This window comes from Oryctolagus cuniculus, chromosome 2, assembly GCF_051225735.1.
Source record: "Oryctolagus cuniculus isolate XC-2025 breed Fujian yellow rabbit chromosome 2, ASM5122573v1, whole genome shotgun sequence".
Lineage (NCBI taxonomy): Eukaryota > Metazoa > Chordata > Mammalia > Lagomorpha > Leporidae > Oryctolagus > Oryctolagus cuniculus.
In genome coordinates, this window is record NC_142868.1 from 83,800,645 (window position 1) to 83,828,499 (window position 27,855).

General features: G+C 41.9%; 1 protein-coding gene and 1 pseudogene across 9 annotated transcripts in view; one reads left to right on the top strand and one right to left on the bottom strand.

The window, feature by feature from the left end:
- The window catches only part of NRG1 (neuregulin 1), a 1,206,738-nt gene that overhangs the window by 125,596 nt on the left and 1,053,287 nt on the right, over positions 1 to 27,855 (top strand). The window lies entirely within an intron of this gene.
- Positions 3,247 to 16,127, bottom strand: LOC127485868 (POU domain, class 5, transcription factor 1 pseudogene; annotated as a pseudogene).

A 27,855-nucleotide genomic window follows, 5' to 3' on the forward strand; every position in this document is an offset into this window, starting at 1 on the left:
GTGGACAGTGAGAGAGAGACAGAGAGAAAGGTCTTCCTTTACTGTTGGTTCACCCTCCAATGGTCGCTGCGGCCGGCGTGCTGCGGCCAGTGCACTGCGCTGATCCCATGGCAGGAGCCAGGTGCTTCTCCTGGTCTCCCATGGGGTGCAGGGCCCAAGGACTTGGGCCATCCTCCACTGCACTCCCTGGTCACAGCAGAGAGCTGACCTGGAAGAGGGGCAACCAGGACAGAATCCGGCGCCCTGACCGGGACTAGAACCCGGTGTGCCGGCACTGCAAGGTGTAAGGTGGAGGATTAGCCTAGTGAGCCGCAGTGCCAGTCATCGGTATTTTCTCTTATGAGCATGTCATGTTATGAGAGTACCTTTGCCTTCTGAGAATTTTTTTTTTTAAACTTACTATTTGTGAGTCAGAGAGGTAGAACTCCCATCTGCTGGTTCACTCTCAAATACCCTAGAACAGCTGAAATTGAGCGGAGGCCAGAGCCAGCAGCTGGAAATTTGACTGAGGTCCCCCATAGGGTGACAGGAACCAATTACTTGACCCATCACTGCTGATTCTGAGGGTCTGCATTGGCAAGAGGTTGGAGTCAGGAACCAGACTTGGAACCAGACTCAGGTACTCCGATGTGGGACATGGGTATCATCACTGCTAGACCTAACCACTGGTGAAAATTTTTACTTAGCCCAAGTTTGTGACATAATCTTGTTTGTTTTCTTTTTTTTATTTTTTATTTATTTATTTATTTTTTGACAGGCAGAGTGGACAGTGAGAGAGAGACAGAGAGAAAGGTCTTCCTTTACTGTTGGTTCACCCTCCAATGGCCGCCGCGGCTGGCGTGCTGCGGCTAGTGCACTGCGCTGATCCCATGGCAGGAGCCAGGTACTTCTCCTGGTCTCCCATGGGGTGCAGGGCCCAAGGACTTGGGCCATCCTCCACTGCCTTCCCGGGCCACAGCAGAGAGCTAGCCTGGAAGAGGGGCAACCGGGACAGAATCTGGCGCCCCGACCAGGACTAGAACCCGGTGTGCCGGCGCCGCAAGGCAGAGGATTAGCCTAGTGAGCCGCAGCGCCGGCCTTCGTTTGTTTTCTTGTAAGATCTTTAGAATTTCAACTTTACGTTTAGTTTGCTATCCATCTTGAGTTAATTTTCGTTTATATTGTGAGGTATGAGTCAAGATTAATTGCTTTCTATTCAGAAATTCACTCTTTCTAGCACATTTGTCAAAAAGATGTTTTCTTTCCCTATTGAATTGCTTCTGGGTTGTTTCCAGTTTATGGGTATTACAAATAAAGCTGCTATAAACAATGATGTATAGGTTTTGTGTGAGAATAGGTATTTCAGTTCTCAGGGAAAAAAAAATCCCAGGGGTATAATTACTAAATCATGTGACAGTTGTATGTATGTATTTTTGAGAAACTGCCAAATTGTCTGTAAGTGGATATACCATATTACATACTGGGACCCCAGAAATGAGATTAGTGTGGTTTATCTGCATCCTCACTGGCACTTGGTGGTGGTATTTTTTAAGTCCTTCAGGTATCTATGTAATTTTACCTCATTATGATTTTAAATTTCCATTTTCTTAGTGGTTAATAATATTGAACAGCTTTCTTTGTGGTTATTTGCCATCTATGCCCCATCTTTGGTGAAATGTCTTTGTGTATTTTTCTTCTTTTCCTATTAAAGTTTGAACGTTATTTACATTTTCTGAAAACTTGTCCTTTGTTACATATGTAGTTTCAAGCATATTCTCCTCGTTGGTGGCTGGTTTTTATATCCTGTTAATCCATTACAGAGTAAGTTTTTAATTTTGATGTTCAGTTTACAGTTTTTTCCCTTTTAGGATTCATGTTCTGTAAGTCCTCTTTGCCTTGCCTACATGCTAAAGACTTTTTCCTCTGTTTCCTTTATTGAGACTTACAGTTTTGTGTTTTATTTTCCAATGGTCAATTTTGATTCATTTTTTTATAAAGAGTAAGACCTATTCAAGGTTTCTTAGCCGTTGAGATGTCCAGTTGTTCCAACAACATTTGTTGGAAAGGCTGTCTTCCTCCTCTGTCAGAGGTCAGTTGGATACCGTCTTGCAAGTCAGTAATAATTTTAAGAGCACAGGTATTTAACTTAGCAATCCAGATGGCAGTTAAGATGCCTACGTCCCACATAGGAGTACCTGGCATTGATAGTGGTTCTGGCTGTCGATTCCAGCTGCTTGCTACTACATTGGGAAGCAGTGGTTCAGGCCCATGTAACTGTGTTCCTGCCATGCATAGTGGAGATCTGGATTGAGTTTTGGCTTTGGATCCTGCCCAGTGCCAGCTATTGAGGGCATTTAGGGAGGAGGAAGGAGTGTGAACCAGCTGAAAGCTCTTTGTCTCTTTGCCTCCCAAATAAATTTATTAAGAATTAAAGAATTAGCTATATACATTTGTGTACATTTACTTCTGGGTTCTTCCTAAAGTTCCAGTTGTCTATTTGTGTTTGCTTCCACCAACAATATACAGTCTTTATTTTGTAGTGTATTTGTTGAAATTGACTAATTCAACTTATTTATGATTTTTCAAAATTCTTAGCTATTATTCCTTTGTACTTCCCTATGGACTTGTAAATAATGTATACACAAAATAGTTTTTGTGAGTTTTATAGGAATTGGGTTAACTTACTGTGTGTATCCCAGGCTTCTTTATTTTATTTTATTTTTAACAGGCAAAGTTAGACAGCAAGAGAGAGAGAAAGGTCTTCCTTCTGTTGGTTCACCCCCCAAATGGCTGCTACAGCCAGCATGCTATGCCGATCCAAGGCCAGGAGCCAGGTACTTCCTCCTGGTCTCCCTTGCGGGTGCAGGGCCCAAACACTTGGGCCATCCTCCACTGCCTTCCTGGGCTACAGCAGAGAGTTGGACTGGAAGAGGAGTAACCGGGACAGAATCCGGGCCCCGACCGGGACTAGAACCCCATGTGCCGGTGCCGCAAGGCGGAGGATTAGCCTAGTGAGCTGCGGTGCTGGCCCCCAGGCTTCTTTATTTAAAAACAAAATGATGTGGGGGTTAGAATCAAGAGCAATACTGTCTTTGACTTTCTCTACAACCAGTTCCCCCAAAACTCCTTATCCCACCTTTCATATTAGGAATTCCTTCCTCAGTGAATGAAGAACTCAGTCCCAAATGCTGTGGTGTAGACTCGACGTTCTTTTCCCCTGGCATCACCCCTGACTTCTGTTCCCCATTCCTGGGGAAGGCAGGCAGCTCAGTTTGAATGCATGGGGGAAGCCCAGAATGGTGACAGGTGCAGCAGGAAAGGCTTGCCCCTCTGGAAAGGGACCAGGGATACAGCAAAGTGAGGGCTGCCACAGCCTGTCGTGGGGCCCCAGTGCCAGAGGGGCAAATGCAGGTCTCCCTGAGAAGGGACATGCAGCAGCCTCAAAAATCCTGTCGTTGGAAACCGCCCCCACTTCATTGTTTGCCCTTCTGGTGCCAGTTACAGAACTGCGCTCAGTGCATGTCATTATCCTCCCCTAGACCCTGGGCGTGTGGCTGACCTGCAGCGTGGGTTCTGGACACTGCAGGAATACGCGAAGTTGCTTCTCCACACTCGTTCTCTTTCTCCTATAGGCTTCTCCTGAAGGTTTCCATTGTTGTCAGCTTCTTCCACCCACTCCTGCAGCAGTGACCGCAGACTACACGTGTTCTTGAGGCAGGGCTGCTGAGCCTCAGATCAGCAGATGCTTGTTTGGTTAAATCCCCAGAGGGAGCCCCATGTCAGTCTGGGTGTATCCTAGAGTTGTCCTTCTCTGCCGAGATTTGATGACCTATGACTCTGCAGGATTTTGCTTCAGTTTCTCTTTCTCAGCTTCACAGTACCAGGAGTGGCTCAGGGCTCAGGATTCAGGGGGGGCCCCCTCAAAGATGCTATCCACACCAGCAACTGCCTTGCCTTTGGGCTGAGAGGTCCCTCGGCCCATGGAGAGCAGTGCGGCGTGGTGTACCATCCCTCTGCTGAAGTCATATGGCTTGGGACACGTGGGAATCCTCCACACTTCCGTGCCCAGCCCAGTCCCTGGGCCCCATTGCAGGCCCACTGGGAAGGCCTTGGAAGCCCATCTGAGTTTGAGGGTCAAGCCAACCTGATCCCAGCCCTCCTAACCCATCTCTGCCACTGTCCAGACAGGGAGAGAAGGTAAAATCTGAAGCCAGGTATCCCACCATGGGGAAGAAGGGTGCCCCCAGCCAGAGGCCTGCTGAAATGAAATTGGGGTAACTTTCATGTCAATTTTGGGGAGAATTGGCATCTTTTGTAGTTGAATGTGTTAGATCATGAATACAGTATATATCTATTCAGGTTCTCTGATTTCTCTTATCAGTATTGAATAGTTTGCAGGATGCATGTCCTGTGTATGTTTGGTTGGTTGTATAACTAAGTATTGTTAAACAGTTATAAGGGATACTGTGTGTTTAATTTTGGTGTTCACATATTCATTGCTGATATATGGAAATAAAATTGGTTTATGTTTAGTATACTGAACTCATTTATTCTAGGTATTTGTCTTTTTTTTTTTTTTTGGTGGATTCTTTAGACTCTTCTAAATAGGCACACCTATCATCTGCAAATAGGGTCAGTTTTCTTTCTTCCTTTCTACTTGGTATCCCAAGTAGTTCCTTTTCTTGCCTTGTTGTACTGTCTAGAGTTTTAATGCTTGCCTTTTTCCTTAGGGGGAAATCATTCATTCCTTAGCCACTAAGTATAATGATAATTGTAGGTGTTCTGTAGATAATCTTGATCCCATTGAGGAAGCTTGCCTTTATTCCCTTTTTTTCCCTGAGAGTTTTTATCATCACTGTTGCGCCTTGAAGATATTTTTCCTATGTTCTATGTGATGCTTTGAACTTCAGAACTCTTCTTGTCTTTAGCTATTTATCATGGTGAATGTTTTCATATCTCTGTTTCTTCTTGTGCTTTGTCAGATTCCACCTTAAACTTTGAGACACTATTATCAACAAAGAAAAGAAAAACCCATACACATCATAGAAGAAAAGAGTTTGGGCTTGTTGGTCAAGGCTGAGGTTTTACTTCTGGTTCTTTCAACCTGTTGGTTAATAGGGTCATAGTCTCCAATTTGCAAATTGGGAAAGAAACAGCTACATTTGATGGAGGAAATGCTTGGTGAATGTAATTGATTATAGATAATAATTAATGTTAGACTATTTTCCCCAGTGCTTGACAGTCTTCCTTAATCATTTATTGCTTTACCAAAGTTAAGTTACTTGTTTGAGAGGAAAAGACCACACCAAAATCAGAGCATATTTAGCCTATGTTCCTCACTCAGGACTAGACAAGAGGCAGGTGCACGTCTGGCTCCAACAAGAAACACCCGTGTAGGTGTTTCAGTAATACTGTGTAAGACTGGAGTGAGAGGGTGGGGATTGTTGCAGCAGTGGATTAAGCTGCCACTCAGGATGCCCCACATCCTGTATTGGAGTGCTGGTTCAAATCCTGGCTCTTTTTCCAATCCATCTCCCTGTTAATGTGCCTGGGAAGGCAGCAGCTGATGACCCAAGTACTTGGATCCCTGCCGCCCACATGAGAGACCCAGATAGAGTGGGAGGCTCCTGACTACAGACTGTTCCAGTCCTGTCCTTTGAGGGCAAATAGAGAGCTAACCAGCAGATGGAAGCATGCATGCTCTCTCACTCTATTTCATCTTCTTCCTCTCTCTCACTCTTTCAAAAAAATAATAAAAATATTCTTTAACAAGAAGACTCGAGTGAGAAAGGAATTAAAGCTTCTTTGGAAAGAGAAATGAGTTGTATGTCTTGAAGTGAGATTATACTGAGGAATTGAAGATTTTTAGGATGGGTTCTATGTAACACCCTTCTTAGGGGAAAGACAATGAGTCTCTGTGCAGCCTTCAGAAATCCCAGTAGAGTCAAATTCAGGAGAAACAGAAAAACACTTCAGTAGACCAACTCAAAGATTAATGGTGGTACAGTTCATACTTCTCAGGGTGTTGCTGATTGAAATACTCTCATTATTGGACGATGTCCTAATTTGTAACCCAGACAATGTGAATACTTAAATGTTTAACTTCAGTTGTTCTACCTTGAGCAATACTCTGGACTTTATGTAGTTCAGTTGCCTTTTATGTTAATTAAATTATTTATATTTGAATTTACTTTTATTTAAAAGGATTATTGGGTGCCAGATCACTCTTTCCCATCACTTGGCACCTTGGAGCAGAGTGCAACAACACATGTGCTCCCACACCTTTGGCAAAAGCATCTTCCTTAAATGATGGTTATGTGACATCCAGTGGAGCACTTATATCCTTCCAAGAAGCTGTATTTCTTATTTTCATGGATCAAGAAAGGCTGTTTCAGAAATGTTCTTAAGCCTTCAGTGGATTTGTGTCCTAAAGGGAGAAAGCCATAGGTCATTCTGTATCCTTCAAGGGCTTGCTGTACATTGGACTTTATCTTAAAGTGAAGAAAAGAGAAATTCTCAGTGGCCTCCATTATTAGCTAGTTTTATGCCCTAGCTTATTATATGGAGAGTCCAGGAATAGAATGAGAGATCAAAGACATTCTCTTATTACAATGAACGGCAGATGCTTTACTTGTTGATTAATTGGTTAAAATATGTGAAAGGACACTTAGTCATGAAGTAGCCACCTCGAGTAGACTCCTTTACTTGTAAAACCATGGAAAATTCTTTTTTTTTTAATGTTTTTAGTGTCCCAGTGTTGTACCTATGTTCATTTATGTGTTTGGTTTAACAAAAAATGTTGAACATCTTTCAACATTGAATATTCTGTAAGTTCTTAAATTTGTTCATTTTCATTATTAGTGATAACTTATAATCAGTCCACAAAGCCTTAATGTTCATTGTAAATGGTGCACACATAAATACAAACTACTGTGTTTAGAAAGCAAATTTTCAACATAAGTGTGACATTGGCCAAATTCCCTAGTTCAGTCACACAACCACCGCCACCACTGCCAAACAGAAATCCTTCCCTATCTTCCTATCAGCTGTAAGGCATGGCAGGGCTAAACAGTTATCTTCCTAGAATGCGTTTCCATCAGCTTACTCATCCTCTTATACCTGAAAATCAAAGCAGAGAGGAGGAGTTACTTCTGTACCCGCATGATGTCTTTACTTCAGCAAGTTGATGGGGATTTCTGTATTTAAATCTGTGTACCTTGCAAAATAATTCACTTTAATACTCACTTTAGGCATCTAGATTTTTCCATGTAGAAGATGATTCAGCTTATTATCTTGAAAGAACCATACCTATTGTTTAAAGAAGACCACAGCTTACACAGTACTTGAGGGTGATTTGTTTGTCAAGCTCTTCAGATGAATAGACAAAACACATACCTTTCAAGTTGCTGTGGTGATCAGCTGAATTGATTGAGCAGTTAATAATTTGCCACCTCTGGAAGGGGATTGGTACCAGGTCAGTTAAGGCCACCTGAATCATAGCTCACTGCAGTTGTCTTGGAAGCTAGTCACATGACCATGAAGAAAGAGTGATCTTCTGTTGCTCAGTGATCAGGGATCAGTTTATATTTGGAAAAATGAGATTCAGCACATACTGAAATAGTTTCTCACCTTGCTTTCTGGTGGAGTTCCTTAAGCTCAGTCTTACTCTTTAAAATACTGCATTGTGGGAAACTTAGTTGACTCTGTATAACATATGGCTTTGATAATCTTACAACTTAAGTAGCCTTAATCTGAAATGCTTTGGATCAGAACAAATTTGGAATTTGTATTTTCTATTTTGGAATTTTTTATTTTTTTTTAACTTTTATTTAATGAATATAAATTTCCAAAGTACGGCTTATGGATTACAATGGCTTCCCCCCATAATGTCCCTCCCACCCGCAACCCTCCCCTTATCCACTCCCTCTCCCCTTCCAATTTTCATATATATAATGATATCTTGGTAATGGCATCCTTGCTTAAATACATAATAAAATTATATTTCATATATACATTGTACATTTAGTTTAAAGGTCATTTTATGCAATATTTTTGATGTTTCTACATTTCTTCTGAAGCCTATCACATGAAACCTACTTACTGAAACCTATCACATGAAGTCAGAAATGATGTCATATTGGCTCTGAAAATTGAGGATTTGGAGGATTTCTGGTTTTTAAAGATTGATTTATTTGAAAGGAAGAATTAAAAAAAGGCAGAGAAAGAAAGATACAAAGTGTTCCATCTGCTGGTTCACTCCCCAAATGGCTGCAAACACTGTAGCTATGCTGATCCAAAGCTGGGAGCTTCCTCCAGGTCTCCCATGTGGGTGCAAGTGCCCAAGGACTTGGGCCATCTTCTACTGCTTTCCCAGGCCATAGCAGAGAGCTGGATTGGAAGTGGAGCAGCTGAGACTTGAACCGGTGCTCATATGGGATGCTGGCACTGAAGGCGGCGGCTTTACCAGCTATACCGTAGCGCTGGCCCCGAAAATGTGAAATCTTGTGAAGACGGAACAACTTTTTTTTTAAAAAAAGATCTATTTTATTTATTTGAAAGACAGAGTTACAGAGAGAGGTAGAGTGAGAGAGAGGTGTCTTCTAACCACTGTTTCACTCCCCCAAATGACCACAACAGCCACAGCTGAGCCGATCGGAAGCCAGGAGTCAGAAGCTTCTTCCGGGTCTCCCACGCAGGTGCAGGAGCCCAAGGACTTGGGACATCTTTTACTGCTTCCGTAGGCCATAGCAGAGCACTGGATTGGAAGTAGAACAACCAGGACTCAAACCAGCACCCATATGGAATGCTGGCGCTGCTGTAGAGGGCTTTAACCTGCTGTACCGCAGCACTGGCTCCAGAACAGCTCTTGAGGCTGGTGGGGAGGCTGGGGTTACTCTAAGTATTTTTTTGCATTCCAGGAAGTTCTTTGCTGCTGCTTGGACATGATACTCTGTGCCTCAAGTTAGGATTTATTAAAATAATCATGTTATTTATGGATAACCATGTAGTTGGAATTTCAAAAATATTTTAGAAGAAGACCAATATTTGTCCTGTCTTATTTCTTGCTAAGGTAAACATCAAATGTCTGTAACTTGGTGGTCCTAGGATTGAAATGGCCTTAAGAAAGGGCTTAAGGGTCCTAGTATTGGAAGAGCCTGAAGAAAGGGTGTTTTGTGAGGGTTCTTCAAATAATTTGTGGAAATTGAAACTAAAAGTTAAGATTCAGGGGCTGGTGTTGTGGCATAGTGGGTTAAGCCACTGCCTGTGACACTGGCATCTCATATAGGCGCTGGTTTATGTCCCAGTTTCTCTGCTTCTGATCTAGCTCCATGCGAATGCACTTGGGAAAGCAGCGGAGGATAACCCAAGTGCTCGGGCCCCTACCACCCAAGAGGGAGACCTGAAGGAAGCGGCTGACTTTCCTGGCCCAGCCCCTACCAGTGCGGCCACTTCAGGAATGAACCAGCAGACAGAAGATCAGTGTCTATCTATTTATCTATCTCCCTTTCTCTAACTCTGACTTTCAAATAAATAAATCCTTTCAAAAAGTTTCAGTGTAAGAAATTTCAAAATCCACGCTCCTCCCACAACACATATCTTCTATGAACTTTTTGTTGACCCTTTGCATGCATGGACTTAAAATTATTTTGAACTAAAATAAACTTTTAGTTCCACTTCCGTGAACTTTTTCACGTACCTTGTGTGACTTTTAAAAACTTTTAAGGGGTTGGCTTTGTGGAATAGTGGGTAATTCCACGGCTTGTGATGCTGGCATCCCATATGGGTACTGGTTTGTGTCTCAGCTGCCCATTTCTAATCCAGCTTGCAGGTGATGGCCTGGGAAAAGGAACAGAAGATGGCCCAAATTCTTGGGTCCTTGACACCCATATGGGAATCCTGAATGAAGCTCCTGGCTCCTTCCTCTGCCAGGCTAAGCCCTTGTTGTCGAGGCTAGTTGGGAGTAAGCCAAGGGATGGAAGGACCCCTCTATCTCTGTGTGTGTCTCTCATCCTCACACTGTTTTTGTAACTCTAATTTTCAAATCATTTAAAATATTTTTAAAATATCTTAAAATAATTTTACACTCATACTGTTTCAGTAATGTTACCAAGAGGCCCCATGTACCCTTCATCTAGCATCCTTCTCTTTTTTTTTTTTTTAAACTAAGAGAACTGTGGTCCACTGATCAAAACCAGGTAATTTTTATTGGTAAAATGTTAACTGTACATCTTAGGCAGACTTCACCCCATACCAAACAATATGAATACTAGTGAAGAGAATTTGGTTCCGCAAACTCCCATAGACGTTTAAAACTGAAAGTCTTATGTTGATGGGGTAAGGGTAGGGACTTGATCTAATTATGGTTTCAGAGAAGTAGGCCTGGTGGGAGGTCTTTAGGCCACTGGGGCTTTGTCTTTAAAGGAGTTGTTGGTATATGTTCAGTGTGCTTCCATTCTCTCTCTGGCTCATTGTGTGGTCATTTCTCCACCAGTGCCAGCCTCCAGCAGATACCACACTAATGGGCCCCCCAGTTTTTGACTGTGAATCTCCAAACTGTAAGCTGAAATAATCTTTTGTTTTTCAAGAACTCTCAGGTATTTTAGTTAAGGTAATGAAAGAAGACTAAGACCCACATAGATTCATTGTCTTTTTTTGTGTATAGTTCTATGAAGGTTTATAACATTTATAGATTTGTATACATTCTCCTATAATTTGGATACAGAACTCTTCAATCATGCCAAAGAAAAACCCTCATGCTGCCCCTTGCAGTCACATGTTTCCTATCCCTAATGCCTAGGAACTGTAATTTCCATCATTAAAATTTGTTTGAAGAATGCCATATATGAATATATGTGTGTGACTTTATGAGATTTGCTTTTATTGAGATCCATCCAAGATTTTACATGTTTCAGTAGCTGAGTAGTATTCTGTTGTGTGAGAGTAACACATTGTTGAAGAGCATTTGGTGTTTTCTTCCATTTTTTGCATACCACTAAGTGTACATTTTCTAATGTTATTTTTTTAATTATATGAATACTGATAGTGCATCTGTTTCATCTAGGACTTAATTCCACGTGGAAAGAGTTTTAGAAGAATAAAAGTTAGCAGTTTTCCAAGGATCACTGATTAGTTTTAGCTGAATACAATACAGACATCAATTCTTTATTTATGTCAATAATGTGCTAAGCATTATAGGAAAACAGACAATAATTACAAAATGGGCAGAATGCTCAGGTTGCAAAACCCCACTAAACTCTTAAAAGAATGATGTGTGACTCAATTGTCATTTTCTTAGTGCCAGAGCCATTGCCCTTTGTCCTTGAGAGTACTTCTCAAGGATTTTATTCCTCACTCAGGCTTTCTCCTGTCCTTGGTGCCCCTCTATGAGTGGTTTTCCTAGCACACTGGACAGGGGAATGCAGGCACAGTGCAAAGGTAGTTGTGAAACCTCATCGTGATTCAGGTGTTAATGTGTTTCAGTAGTAGCTCTGCTTTTTTAGGGATACTTAGATTGCATGATATCCATCTCAGGCTGGCCCCACATAATTATTGAAAGGAAATTGTTGATTCTGGTTTCCATGTCATTCAATATTTCATTTAATTTCCTGACAGTTTCTTTTATCCCATTGGTGAATCTTGGTACACGATTCACTCTGTTTTTGTTATTTTCTCTTCAATATTGGGAAAAAACTGTATCTTCTCTCTTCACTTTCATAACTGTGAAAGTTTTATCTTCTCCAGAAAGTTTTCTCAGTAGACTGGTTTTTCATGTTTCCATACATATTTATTTTATATTTGGGTGTGTTTGTTCTGCCTGTTACCCAGAGAGTCAGGTACCCTACTTTACGTGATCGGGACTCCATACAGAGTAGGGACTTGATCTGAATTGAATGTTGACATATTGAAAGGACCTAGCTGTATGGATGCATTTGACACAGGCTTGAGGTGTAAAAGCAGGTGTATTTTTCTCTGGCAACTCTTGGATTTGCTAATAGCATCTATTTTTTTCTAGAAACTTAATAACATTGCCTTGGTCTTCTCTGACCCTTTGGAAAACTAAGTTTCAGTTTGGAAAATAGTTTGATCTGATCAAGTGACCCTGGCCTACAGGTAAGAAGACACGGAATTTTGTATTGAATTGTTTCTAATGCCTTACATCATCATGGAGATGTTTTCTGATTGTTTATCAGCAACATCAAGTAGAAGAGCCTATATACCTTAGTAAGTTGTTGTGATGACAAAGAGGGGATAATGTAAAAAATTTTGACCAAGATGGGTAGAGAGAATGTTGCATCATTCTTGCATGCAAACGTAGCAAACAAGCTGCTTTGGGTTAGAGCACACAATTGTATGGCTGATGACAGTGTTCCATCACATGTTTAGTCTTATTTAGTTGTTACCTTCTCCTATACATAAAGGTAATACCAATTGCACTTGGGTTCTTTAAAGAGTTTTTCCCAAGAGTAGGAACAGACTTACTATGATAGGTGAAGCCACAATGTCCTCTTTCAGGATGGGCTGATGATGGAGAAAAGTGCTATATTGTAGAGCATTGGGAAACCTGGGGTTCTTTAAAAATTTTAGAATTTTGAAACTTGCTTTTGTTAGATTTTAATTTTATTTAATTTTATTAGAGGGAGAGAGGGAGAGAGGCTGACTCAGTCACCGAACAACTAAAATGGCCAAGACTGGACTGGAGCTGAAGCTAGGAGCTAGGATTACAATTCAGGTCCTCCCCGTGGATGGCAGGAGCCCAATTACTTGAGCTCTTGTGTTTGCCTACCAGGGTCTGCTTTGGCAGTAGGCTGAATTCAGGCATCAAATCCAGGCACTATGATGTGGGATGTGGGCATCTTAACTGTTAGAGTAACTACCTTATTTATATTATTATAGCAAGATATAAGTTGCTCTGTTACTGACTCCTGAGTATGATAAAAAAAAAAAAAGGAGCCCTTTCAGCTTTTGTGACATTGTTAGTGTGGTTCAGTGTTCACTGTTGCTAGATCATATGTCTGATACTCTGTTGTGGAGGTGATAGTATGCTGCATAAACCATGACTGTTTCCTGCAGGTGACAGAAGGAATGTGTCTCCTTGATCTTGTTTTAATCATTCCTCTTACTGGACTTCAAAACAATTTCTCCAAAAAGAAATCCTCAAGGACCACCGTGATTCCATACCAAGAAGAAAAAACTGAAAATATACCATGAGTCCTACTACAGATCTAATCCAAGCCATCATTATCTCCAAACTACTAAAGTGACCTCCTCATTAGCTCTGAGCATTGATTTTTTTTCTCTTTGATACTCAGCTGTCCACATAACAGCCAGAATGATCCTGTGAGAATTTAGCTCTTTTAAAAAATTTTTTAAAGATTTTATTTGTTTATTTGAAAGTCAGAGTTAGAGGAGAGGCAGAGAGAGAAAAGTCTTCCGTCCGATGGTTCACTCCCTAGATGGCTGCAATGGCTGGAGCTGTGCTGATCTGAAGCCAGGTGCTAGGAGCTTCTTCTGGGTCTCCCACACGGGTGCAGGGGCCCAAGGACTTGGGCCATCTTCTGCTGCTTTCCCAGGCCATAGCAGAGAGCTGGATCTGAAGAGGAGCAGCCAGGACCAGAACCGGCACCCACATGGGATGCCGGCGCTTCAGGCCAGGCCGCTAACCCACTGTGCTACAGTGCTGGCCCCTGAGAATATAGCTCTTTTTAAAATGTAATTCCTATTGTAAGACATTTCAGCAGGTTTATTTCACAATCCCCATGATACAAATACCTTGCCTTGGCTTGGCTAATCAGAGATAAGTGTGATCTGGCAACTTCACTTCCTGCCGTTTGCCCTTTTCGTATACTTTGCCATGGGCACACTGTTGTTCTTCCCTTTTCTCGGGCATATATCAGGGCCTGTTCATTTGCTGTTGACTCTGCTGGATACTCCCCCCAGTCCAGATCTTTGACTGACCACCTCTGTTTGTGATCACTTTAAAATCATTCTCTCTCCTTTTACCACTCTGTCTCTGTCTAGGCTTTATTTTTCTTGGTGACTCCTGTATCTGAGAATATGTTACAGATTTACTGATATTTTCTTTGTAGAATGTAAACTCCTTCACAGTAATGGCATTGTCTTTTTCATGTGTCATCCCATGCCTATAATATCTGTCATTAGATAGGTTTTTCTTTAGTATTTTTTCAGTAAGTGACTGAGAGTACAGTTATCTGGTGTAGCATGGGTCTAATATGACTCACATCAAACCCAAGACTTGTCAGTGGACAATTAGTGGAACATGAAACATTTCTACCTGTTAAGCTTTAGGTTCCGTATATTCGAATTATATGATGCTGCCTTCTGCATAGGTTATTAAGAAGCACCAAATGAAGTGTAATTTGGCTTTGTTACACTTGAGAGATTGGTTCTAAAATCATAGGATGCTCAAGTCCTTTATGTAAAGTGATGTAATGTTTTTGTATTGTATTCAACCCTTCTATATACTTTAAGTGATCTCTGTATCACTTATGAAACCTAATACAGGGGCCAGTGCTGTGGCACGGTAGGTTAAAGCCCCAGTCCACAGCATCTGCATCCCATATGAGTGCCTGTTGAAGTCCTGGACTTCTGATCCAGCTCCTTGGTAATTCACCTGGGAAAGCAGCAGAGGATAGCCCAAATTCTTGGACCCCTGCACCCATGTGGGAAATCCAGAAGAAGCTCCTGGCTTTGAATTGGCCCAACTCTGGCCCTTGTGGCCATTTGGGAAGTGAACAGCAGATGGAAGACCTCTCTCCATCTCTTTCTCTACCTCTCTGTGTCTGTAACTCTGTCTTTCAAATAAATAAATCTTAAAAAAAAAAAAAACCTAATGCAATATAAATGCTATGTAAAAGTTATACTACATGGTTGAAGGAATAATGAGAAGACAAATTAGTCTACATACTCAGTGCAGATGTGAGTTTGTCCTCCAAATATTTTTGACCCACGGTTGGCTGAATCTAAGGATATGGAACTGAGTATACAGAGAGTTGGCTCTAACAGTTCAGAGCTTGCCACGGAGTGGGTGACTCACAAATATTTATTCAGAATCCGTGTAGCTGTTACTAGGCAAAGCCTGTGAAGCGGACTAGAAGCATAGGTTTTATCTGTATGTGACAGGATGATATGAGCCCAAGGGGCTGGCAAAAGCCCACTGAGGGTTGTAGGCCATAAAACTTTGAGAACCACTGGACTATGTCCATGCACAATGAAAAATAGAAAAAATGAAAAACAGATGTCCTTGTGCCTCGCATTTCCCAGCTGGGGACCTTGTCTGAAGCTGAGAAGGCTCCTTTGGGTTTCTGTGGGTGTTGTGGAGGGCACTGCACTTGGTTTCAGTTGGTCAGGCCGGTGTGAGGGAAAGGATGGAAAAGAACAGTGATTCACCTTCTTGCGTGAGCTTTAGGGTGGATGACGGAATGGAGAAAATGCCTCTGTCATGCCTTGTTATCATCCAGGCCTCCTTCCTTACTCTAGTTTAACTTCGATTTCTGCTGTGAGACCATGACCCAAATCCTTGGAGTCCTGCCGAGTGAATGCAGCACTAAAGGTTTAACTACTGGATGTCTGGTATTGGAGAATGTCATCAAGAGGTAGAACAAGATAGAGAACAGGGTACCTATAATAGAGCTCATTAAAATAATGTAAACACTTACATAATCCTGATGAAGTGCCAGGTAGTCTGCCAAGAATTCTCCATCTATTAATTCACTTAGTCTTCACAGCAATCCTGTTGGGGAGATAGCTATTATTAATCTCAATTTACAGATGAGGAGATGCTGAGGCCCACAAAGTTGCATGTCCAAGGTCAGAGTTGGGCAGTGGTGGGGCAGAACCCCAGGCTCAGGTGGCCCAGGCCCTGGGTCCATGTGTCTCTGTGTTGGAGAGGGAGCCAGCACCAGCCTCTGTATCTTCGAGTAGCCTAGCTCCTTTGCTCTTCATGACTGGTTAAATTACAGGAGAGAGAGATGCGGCTGTCACTCAAATGGAAAGTTCTGAATGTAGGGTTGTTTAAAAGAGCCATCTGCATTGGAAATTGTATCTAAAATTTGAACAGTTTTATGGTTACAGTGTACAGTCATAGCCTTACTTACCTGTGTTCCCAGAGTTTCTGTGAGGCACGTCATCTTTTCATTCTTCTTGTACTGTCCAGTGCCCCCTCCAAGGCTTTTGCACTGTACCTCTGTAGAACTGGAAGTAGATTTATTTTTTCCTTTGTTATTTCTTCCTGAGTTCTTGCAGTAGAACTCTACAGTTAGTTAATGCTCAATAAATGCTAGTAAGCTGAAGAAATAGGCAAAGATTCAGAAAGGAATTATTGCCTTGTTAGTTTTTTAAGGATAGGGACAATAATAAAACAGTAATAGTAGCTAATATTTACAAAGTTTTCTATGTGGCACTGTTCAAGGGCTTTGCGTATTATAATTCATGTAAGCCTCCCAATAATAAAAGCACTACTATTAAGTTCATTTTGCACGTGGGGTGACTGTTGCTTTTTGGGTGATGTGCAGAAATCATTGTTTCACAACTCATTAAACAGCAAATGTGCTGGGGGAGTTGTATTGCTGTGCTTTGAAGGGCTGTGGTGGACGACACATAGAATTGTGCATTGATGGCTTCAAAGTTGTTGTGGAAGATACATGTAACTGAAATAACATCATTAGACTTACTGGTATCTGACTTCTTTTACTTTTGGTCCTGTACTTTCTGAGGATCTGGAGAATACATCCTTTGCTGGATATCTTAGTCTAGTGGAAGATTCCAGTGTTGACTTTTCTATTCTCTGATTTTTACAGATTATTGAGAATCCCTGGACCTGAATTTGGTTGTCTGTTTAATGAGGTTCATTATAGCCACCCATCAAGGTTTTATGAAGGTTACATAAGATGCTGTGTGCAAAGGGCCTGTTGGTGGGAACAACATGGGTGCTAAGTAAACATTGGCTGTTGTGGATCCTGGCATTTCCTTAAAATCCTAATAAGTAAGCTAGAAGTTTGGAATGAGAGTCAGAAGCCTTGGGTTCATGAAGTGTTCTCCTGCTAAAGACTGCAGGCTTTTCCTTGTGTCACTGTGCATTGAAAATGCTTGCTCTGAGACAGCCCAGAAGGGTACAAAAGATTTCTGGAAAGGTTGGCGTTTTGTAAAATGTTGTGAGTAAGACGTTTATAGTTACTGAGCCAGAGTTTCCACTGTAATAGAAAAAGCAGTTGCTTGAAAACTTCTGGTCCAATTTAGTAATTATGAGCAAGTTAGAATGTAGGCCATTTGAATTGGATTTGGAGGATAAAGTAAAAAATCTGTCCTGCACTGGGGGATGACTCATAGAGGAGGTAGCTTGACATAGTGAAAATGAGTTGAGAAGCAGCCAGGAGACCTGAGTTTCTGGCCTAGATTTGCATAAGTAAGCTGTAATAGCCGTTAGGCAAATCATTGAATATCTTATTTTTCTAGTCTGTAAAATGAGAGATGTGTGTTCGTGAATGGATCTTTCAACATAGTTAAGTTTGTTCCAAACAGATCCCTGAAAATGGAACGTACTACCTATGGTCATTATGGAATAAACTCTACTTACTAGTTCAGTATTCTTCTTTGGAGAGGATTATTGATGCGAAGAACCAGAGCCATAGGAAATCAGCAGTGCCAGAGTGGTACAGACACAGGACTCATTTACCTGGGGAATCTCATAATATCCTAAAGGTGTTGCTATGTCCTTGGAAAGCATACCATGTTAATTACAAGAGTTAACTGATGGGAACCAGCATCATGGTGCAGTGGGTTAAGTGAAAAAGGCATCTCCTATGAGCACTGGTATGAGTACTGGCTGCTCCATAGGCTTGTGGCTTCCACCTGGTGCAGCCCCAGTCATTGCATGCAGTTGGGGAGTGAACCAGCAGATGGAAGGTCTCTGCCTCTCCTTCTCTTCTCTCTGGAACTCTGCCTTTCAAATATATAAAAAAAAAATTAAGCTAAGTTGTCTGATGATGACTCTTAAGCAGAATATTTACTGGGATCCATTGATGGGATTTTTAAATGGTTACCATATTGTGGTATCCTGTGCATGGACTATATGCTCTGCCACATCTTCAGAACTAATCTGTTGATTGAGAACCCTCTTTATTCCCAAATTTGAAAATGTAAAAGATAATTTGGGTTAGCTACCTTGATTGCTTCTTCTTGGCATGCTCTTTTCCTCCTCATTTCGGTTGCAGGTGTGTAGCCTCATTTTGTGCTGATTGTCCTTAAAATGGTTTAAGGTTTTACATGGGTACCTTCTCTAATCTGTGTATCACCAGCCACTTGTAGCATTAAAATAGGCTACATATTGAAAGGGTGGACTGGAGATTCCTTGAAATTATTCACTGATGTTATAAGTAAGCCTCACATGGTATAGTAGACATATTTCTAAAGTTGTAAGAATTAAAATTTTAAAAATTGAAAGCAATTTTCACATTGACTTGCATGAGAATTTCAGAGGTGCTTTGTCTTCATTTATATTGGTTTTTCAGTTAGCAATGGTTCCTTTCATTTTTAACTGTAAAGTTCTTAGTTGGTTCTTTTTCTCCCCAAGTAGTTAATGATCTGTGAACCAAAATACTGGAGCGAATCTGAGCGACTTCTACATAAAGCAACCCTGTTGAAAACAATGAAGGGTGAGAGGGCTGCTGTCTCTGGGAGGTAGAGTGTCGCTCCCCCTCTTCGTGGAGGAACGACACAAGACCCTGCGCTGTTCTCTCGTCTGCTCGGCCCTCCCCGGGTTTGCTGCTGGTTCTTCCCGGGTTGGCTACTATCCCTTCCACCTCCGTGGAAGGGCAGTTCCCCCTGGCCGCATTCCCCACTTCCGCAGGGGAGCGGCACACCGCCGGCCGGTTCTCTCGGGGGCTGCACGGGTTCCCTTAGATGTTCCCTATAGATGTTCCCGGTGCATGCCGTCTCTCTCCTCCTTTATAGTCCTCCTCCGCCAATCCCAACTCGGCTGAGTACGCTGCTCTCCAATCAGGAGCAAGTCCTACAGTTAATTGGTTGAACTGGAGGCAGCTGTGCGGAAGCTGTTCACTTCTCTCCCAGCGCCACACTGTGGGAGAGCAGATGCATAGAATAAGTCCTAATTCGAGTAACAGTCTAGTCCGGATTGCTCCCCACAGATCCCCCTTTCTTTTTATTTTTTAGCGTTGATACGCGCCTGTCTTCGGTGTCCCGCGGCACACACTCTGCTCTACTTGCTAGAGTTGCCACAGGCTCTTACAAGTCCTATCAGGCAAACCGAATCCGGGTCCTCTCTTCGCCATTGTGAGGAGGTTTTTAGGCGCTGATGCGTGCCTGTGTTCGGTGCCCTGCAGCGCATGCTCTGCTCTGCTAGAACTGCCTGCAGGTGTTTACAAAACCTATCAGGCAAACCGAATCCAAGCCTTCTCATTGCCGTATTGTGGGGGAGACTTATTAGTGTTGGTTTGTGCCTATCTTCGGTGACCTGCAGCTCATACTCTGGTCGAGCTTTGCTGGCGCTTACCGCCTTAAATCAGGCAGACCGAATCCAAGCCTCCTAATTGTTGCATTGTGGGGAAGCTTTACTGATGTTAATTCGTGCCTGTCTTCGGTGACCTGCGGCTAGCCGCCCAGGTACTCATCGCCTCACTAATCGGGCAGACCGAATCCAAGCCTTCTAATTGGCATGTTGAGGGGAGGCCTTATTTCTCTCTATTTCTCTATCTCCGGGCATTCCTATTTCTCCCATTTTACTTCTATCTTCCAGCATTCCTATTTCTCTCACTTTACTTCTAAAACTTCTGTTTCTCTTATCCCCGCAGCTTCCCGGCACCTCGCCCCGCCGGCGAGTTCCCGGCTCTGCGCCGCTTCAGCCCGCGCGCCTCTCTCATCTGCGCAGCTTCCTGGCTTTGCGCGGCTCGGCTTTGCGCGCTCCGCGGTCTCCACGCTTAACCCTTTCGCGTCTGAACCACGGCCTACGCCAGCGTTCCCTATCTATTCACGCCCCGTGCTCTCTCTGCACGCGGCGGCTTCCGCGAGTAACACAGCGTAGCTTGCGTCTCCGCCACTAGGATTCAATCTAAGTTCCCCGGGCTAGCCTGGCGAATTCAACCCAGCGTACGTCTCCGCCCCACGATTTGGCTTCCCGTCCTTTGCTCCCCGGGCTAATCAGACGGATCCCAATCTGGCTTACGTCTCAGCTTCTGGTTTCAACTTCTCGCCCCCTATTCCCGGGCTAACTTGAGAACCCCAAAGTGGCTTTCGTTTCCGCCTTGGCCTGCCCCCCGCGGCTTCAATTTCCCTAACAGTTTTCTCTACCCGGTATGTTTCCCCAAGCTTTCCTCCAACGATACTCCTCCCTCATTTCTCCTGGCCTCTCCCCACAGTCCGCATCCGAGTCTGTTTGTTCTAGCTTTCACTTTCGCTTTCGACCTTAAAGATTTCTCCCAGCTTCCCCCCGTAGTCCGTATCCGAGTCTATGCCTAGGCTTTCAATAGCTTCTTCCGGCACCCTTTTCGTCCGGCTTTTCCCTAGGCTGTTTGCTAGTCTCTCTCTCCGGTATTTTCCCAGTTCTTCCCGTTTCTTCCCTCCTAAGTTTCATCTCCGTCCTAGGTTTCCTATCCGAGTCACGGCACCATTATGTCGCTCCCCCTCTTCGTGGAGGAACGACACAAGACCCTGCGCTGTTCTCTCGTCTGCTCGGCCCTCCCCGGGTTTGCTGCTGGTTCTTCCCGGGTTGGCTACTATCCCTTCCACCTCCGTGGAAGGGCAGTTCCCCCTGGCCGCATTCCCCACTTCCGCAGGGGAGCGGCACACCGCCGGCCGGTTCTCTCGGGGGCTGCACGGGTTCCCTTAGATGTTCCCTATAGATGTTCCCGGTGCATGCCGTCTCTCTCCTCCTTTATAGTCCTCCTCCGCCAATCCCAACTCGGCTGAGTACGCTGCTCTCCAATCAGGAGCAAGTCCTACAGTTAATTGGTTGAACTGGAGGCAGCTGTGCGGAAGCTGTTCACTTCTCTCCCAGCGCCACACTGTGGGAGAGCAGATGCATAGAATAAGTCCTAATTCGAGTAACAGTCTAGTCCGGATTGCTCCCCACAGTAGAGGGCCTGGATCCTGGGGCTTGATCTGTCACCACAGAATTGTGCATCTTTGAACAAGGTCTTTTGGACTCTTTCAGGCACCATTTTCTCATCTGTAAATGATGACCTCCATGGATCCTATCTGGCTCCAATTCTGTACAGATAATTGAATGGGAGAAGGAAAATTTCTGTGAATAATCCCTCAATTTTTCTTTGTATAAATTAATTTTCTTAAAGTGGATTATACCTGTTAGTGAATAATGGCCCCCATTTCTTATTCTTATTTTTATTTAGCTTTTTTTTTCAACTTGCAAATTCCTTTTTGGCTGAATTAGATTGAGAATTCTTGGGAGGCTCATTCAGTCCAGACAGATTTATTTACTGTTCATTCTGGATGAAGAAGAGGAAATATTTTAAGATAGAGCTGACATGCAACATTAATTTGATGGAAGCCTCTCTCTGTGAGGAGTGATTGCAGCGTCTTCATTGTCATAATGGGGAGAGATTAGCATGGATTAGATTATCCCATGTACAAAGGTTGTACAAATTGATTGCTATTATTTGGAGGTTGGGCTGATATTTACAGTTACTGGCATGACTTCTTAAGCAGTATAGTCATGATTTCTTTCATGTGGTTTACATGTGGCAACAAGAAGAGCATTTCCCTTGTTACCAAAACCTTGTGTCTTCTTAGGGGACCTTGGCATAGACTCAGAAATGCAAAATGTGTACGTACAAGATTGTGGAGATGGCACTGGTCATCTGGCCTGCTGTCTGAGATGAGAGCACACATTGGCCAAAGGTAGAAACGTTCCCAAAACAGATGTTCAGACAAGATGGCTGGAATACTGTCGAAATGTGGTCTAGAATAATTACGAACATAAGCCTGAAAAGGTAGCCAAGATACGGCTCTGAATTATAGCCAGTCGTTGGGATTATTATTTAATTCCAGTTCTGTATGTTTCCTGCCAAGTATGTGCCAGACCCTCTGAAATGAAATCTGGTTTTTGCCAGGGGTATTTAGCAACTATATTTTAAGCCTGAATTCCAAAAAAAGTAAAGAAGAATAAATTGCTTTCTGATGGGAGTAAGTTGTATTTCAAACAGCCTCTGAAGCCCTACCTTCCCTGGGAGAGACTTCCTGTGACTAAGGAGAAGAGAGGGGGCAGTCTTCTCCTGAGAACCCATCAGACTGTCACACCTGGTCTCCCCACAGGGCCTTCACTGAAATTGTTACACATGGGCAGTGATTAACAGAGCTCGCTTGACCACGCTCATCATACCTGAGCTGCTCTCATTGTCCAGCCTTCTCCCCCTTGCTTCTCTACTCCAGGGAGCTGGTCTCTTTGATCTTGAGAGGAACCATACGTCTTCCTGTCTGAAGGTCTTTGTCTTGTCTTACCTCACCCTCTACTGGAAAGCTCTTCCCTGCAATGGTGCAGGTCTCACTGTCTCCCTTCTGATTGTTGCTCATGCACTGTCTTCTTGATGAGATTTCTCTGGCCACTGCCTTTCAAAAACAGCACCCAACCAGCATGCTTCATCCTCTTCCGGTTCTAATTTACCTCTTCATTCTAATTACCATTGGACAGATTACATATTGTGTATTTGTTTATTGCCTGTATTCTTTCTCAACAATGAAATAGAGGTTTTTGCCAGTGATTGGAGTGGTGCCTGACATATAATGGATGCTGAATAAGCATCAGTTAAAATCATATACAGGTAAATTCCTAGCCTTTAAATTGTGCTTTTTCATACACAATACATTGGGAAGTGAGCTTGTAGAGATAGTATTAGAATTTCAAACAAATTGTTATTTGAGTATTAAAAGAATCTGGGAGATCAAAGCTTCTCAAACAATTGTCCATGAACCCAAAGCACCACTTCACAAAATTTAATGTACTAATCAGTCAAGTTGGGAATCTTGTTAAAATTCTTGCACTGAATCAATCTGATTTGGGTTTTAGGGTTCTGCATGTTTAACAGGCTCCCATGTGTTGTTGATATTTTTGGTCCAAGGATTTATTTTTAATAGCAAGACTCTGAAGTACATAAAATTTCAAGGGGTTAATGAGGCCAGAGTCAATATTAATGAGCATCATATCATTATTCTGGCACATACTAAAGTGCTGGTTTCTAGGGAGTTTTGATTAATAGAATGCCACTAAACAGGTAATCTATTGGGCATTTATTTATGGAGCTTTAAATTGATAACTATGAATAGTTTTGTATATACAGGCAAAAATACATGTATGAGAGAATGTGAAAAAATTGATGGAAATAAGATTAAAATATAAGTTTATTTTGGTGCAGACATTTCTTAAACCATGCATAGTGTATTCATAATCATTTTCACAAACTTTTTCAAGAATTTTCATGTGCTTTGGGATTTTTTTGGTACCAAAATTAAATATATCTTAATTCTGTTTTCCACAAATTATTAAAATACCCTCTCCTAAAAGTTTTTTTTCCCCCATGAGGAAATAAAGCATTCATAAGATTCTCAAAAAGATGATGAGTCCAAACAAAAGGAGCAACCATTGTTCATGGATTTTGATGTTAAATAAAATCAAAGCACATTGTAACCACATTATAATGGTGATGACAAAATTGAGGCATGTGTTGCAAATACCTTTGCAAGATTGTTCTTTTACTGCAGATTTTTTTTTTAAAGCTAAATGAGCACCTAACTTTTTAAGTTAGTGTTTGCTAGAGATGATAATTTCCTGGGGAAGTATTAGGCGAAAACATTTGCAAAATGCTGGCAACCCTACTATCCCAAGGCAATTACTTCTTTTCTCTCAGCCACTATAAATGGACCCCAACTGGAAACGTTGGGTGGAAATGAGTATTTGGAAACTCTGCGGCTGTCTATAAATGCCACTGCAGTAGCTCACTGTCCTTCTAATCAGAGGCCAAAATGCCCTCAAAGGGGCACTGGTGTAGAAAAGCTGCTTTCAGGCACAAAGTAAACAACAGCCCATGGAGAGCTGCTGAGCTTTTCAGCCAGGCAACTTACCCCCAGGTGCATTTTTCTCAGACATGAAGTGTGGGTAATTTAGTTTCAAAAGTAATAATCCCCTGAAAGAACAAGAAAAGGCATTTGGAACAACTGAGATGTTAATATTAAATGACCCTACCAACTTGACATCTTGTGCAAGGCTTAATCATATGTGTGAAATTCTAGAAGTTCTTTCATGGTGTGACATCATCATCACTGTAATTGCTAAAAATAATGCTAATAATTACAGTGGCTAACATTAATTGCATGCTAAATATATACTAGTCAGTGTGCCCAACACCTTCTATATATGTTCTTGTATAATATTTACAAAACTCATTTGAAGTAGGTACTGAAACTATTTTTTTCTGAAAATAAACTAATACATGGATTGATATGTGATTTATACTGTTTTCCTAGGAGTGACATTACTAAATGGTAGAATTGGCATTCAAATTTGGATACTCTGACTTCAGAGCTGAGGTTGCTAATTTTTATGCCATATTCATAACTATAACAAATTCATTTCTAGTGACCTTGAGATACCTGCTTTAGGGACTACATCTGGAGTGTTGGGTTTAATTTACCTTCAATGATAAAACACAGAAGTTTTGAACTTAGTGTAAGCAAATCAATTATCCTGAATTATTTTTTGGAAGAAACATGAAGTACTCTTTGTTAAGAAAATCATAGTTTATCTTTTACACACTTGAACTGAGAGCTTCAGTGTTTGCATTTCATGCAAGCAGGAATTTTGTAGCATGACAAATATAGGTTGGTATGCAAAAATGTATTGGGTGAAGATAAAAGTAATTGTTAAAACACTTTCCTCAATGTTCAATTTGTCCTTCTGACACTTAGCAGATTTTGAATCCTTTGAGATGTGTATTGTACAGGACTTTCAGTTGCAAACAACTTAACACGCACAAGCTAATTTACTCAGAAAACCAGGGTAGCCTCAGCTATTAGTCAGCACCCAGAATCCCTGGAAGAGCATGGGGAGCTCCTGTGCAGGACTGCACAGTGACACCATCGTACTTTTCTCTAGTCGTATGTCTTCTAAACACAAGCAATACCAGGTATCGGTCTCCTGAAGTTGAGAACTAAATGCCTTTGCAAATGCTTTTAGCAGAAAATTGGTTTTCTGGGATTTAGTACCCGGGTGGTCTGACTTTTGTGGCTATGATAACCTGTCTTACAGTGTGAGAAATTTCAAAATGTAGAAGGATGTTCAATGATGTTGGATAGTCACCACCAGCAAGTCCATAATGTGTCAATGAGATGAATGTTGTGAAGTCTCTTACCCTTTACTGCAGTTTCTCCTCATTTTTCTTCCTTTGCATACAGCATCCTTACAGAAAACAGGGACTGTGGTCATTAGTCTTCAAATTGGCACTATGCTAAGTCCACAAGAAGGCTTGTCATTGAGTTTGTGGTCTTATAAAAAAAATGGAAATCTATCTTAAAAGCAATGGCAGAAACATGGTGAAATTGATGTTAAGCATTTTTAACATGAGGGAAATGGTAGGACATTGAAAAGAAAATGCAATGCACAAATGAAGATAAGGGATTATATCTCATAAGTACACTCAGAGCTCCATGCTTGTGTGTTGGATTTGTACTCTAAGGGTCAACACTTAGAGCACCGGCAAGAGAGGATGTACTTTCTGAGCAAGAACTCTCAATACGTTTGCACAGCAAACTGAACATATAACCATGACACCCCCGGCCTCATGCCCATGTTCATGTGCAGCCAAGAACGATGAATCTGAGGGAGAAGTACTAAATATGGAGCTAGTGTTTCAGATACGAAGAGTAACACTTCACAGCTTACTAATATGAGACTACTTGTGTGGTTTGTCACATTTATGTCTAATGTGTACAGTCAAGAGGCTTCATTCATGCAGAAAACATTACCTTAAAGGAGACTGCTGCATGCCACAGAATATTCTAGATTCTTTGATGTTGGGGGTTGAGGTAAGAATAGTGAGACAAAATGAATAGGAATTGCTCCTTTATGAAAGGAATTGACTTTCATTTTTAGTTGAGACATAGTTAAGGAAAAGCATGTGTTTCACACTGTATGTTTGGTTTGGATCCTGGATTCATGAAGGTGTTATAGAGCCTCCCTGAGTCTGCTTGCCCAGTATACTGACAGTCTTACCAGGGTGATGGGAAAAGTAGGTTTTTATTTGCAAGGCATGGTACAAGGAGCTGGGCAGCTTTTACTTATTTCCAAGACTCCTTGAAAATGTTAAAGGTAGTGGATCTTACAGATTGAAGTTGAGGATGAGAGGTGTGTATGTTCAGCTTATATCCAGGTACATCATACTCAATGGCCTTCCTTTTTAATTTATTGATCAGCAGTAATGTATTTTTGGGTATTAATTACAAGGGATAGCTACTTTGTGGTCAGGGTCTGGAGTTCCTAGAAAATCCCTCAAGATAATTGCATGCCAAGATAATTGTCCAAGACGGGGTAAATGACCTCAAGAGTCTGGTGATCTGGGAACCTGTGGGGCTGACTGCACCACTGCCTCAGGTTAGTGAGCTAATTTTAGTAAGAGGTAGACTGGCAATCTCAGAATAGGTCAAAGGAACTGTGAGATAAGGAAGGGTGGTAGGTAGACTGTGAGATAAGGAGTTGAGAGTGTCTGGTATCTGAATTGCAGGTAGTGGGTAGGCGCACAGTTTCTAAAGGAGGTTTGGTGTTGGGGAGGCTTCTATTTTGATGGAAAGAAAAATAAGTAAATTATGATAGGAATGCTTTCTTTTTCAAAACTTGGCACTTAAAAATGGTGCATATTTATGTGATACATATTACACATGTATACAATGTGTAACATCCAAACTGGGGTAATTACATTTATCCATTTTTCTAAAAATGAGTTTTTTTTTTTTATTATGATTTACTTACTCATTTCAAAGGCAGAGTTACGAGAGGAGGGAGAAGGAAATCTTCCATCCTCTAGTTGGCTCCTCAGATGGCTGTGCCAGGTTGGACCCAGGAGCTGGGAGCTTCATCCTGGTTTCCCACATGGGTGACAGGGGCCCAAGTCCTAGGGCCATCTTCTTTTGTTTTTCCCAGGCCATCAGCAGGGAACTGGTTCAGTAGTGGAGAATCTGGGACATAAACCTGTGCTCATATGGGATGCTGGTGTGGTAGGCAGTGGCTTTACCTGCTAAGCCACAACACTGGACCCTCCATTTATTTTTTAAAAAGCATTTAACATTTCTTTACAGTGAAAGCATCTGAATTGGTGTCTTCTACATTTTTTTAAAACAGTGAAAAACACAGGTGACCTTATCTGTAGTCACTGTAAGATGTAATAGAACCCCAGAGTTTCTTACTCATCTAGTTATTACCTAGTAACCGTCAGTCAATCTTTATGCATCTCACCCTCACCAGTCTGTTAACAACCTTTATATTTTTAGCTTCTGTAAGATCACCTGTGTTCTAGACTGCACATGAGTGAGATAATGTGATATTTATCATGCACTTGATTACTTACCATAATGATCTTCAACATCATTTATGTTGTTTCTAATGATAAGATTTGATCCTTTTCTATGAGTAATATTCCACTGTGTTAGTACCATATGTACTTCATTCGTTAATTGATGGATGAATATTGAGATTGCTTCCATCTCTTGGCTGTTGTGAATAGTGCTGCAGTAAATATGGGAAGGAGTACAAATGTGTCTGTCAGCTATAGATTGCTGAATCATACAGTTGTTCTATTTTTCCTTTATTGAGGAACCTACATACTGTTCTCCACAGTGGCTATA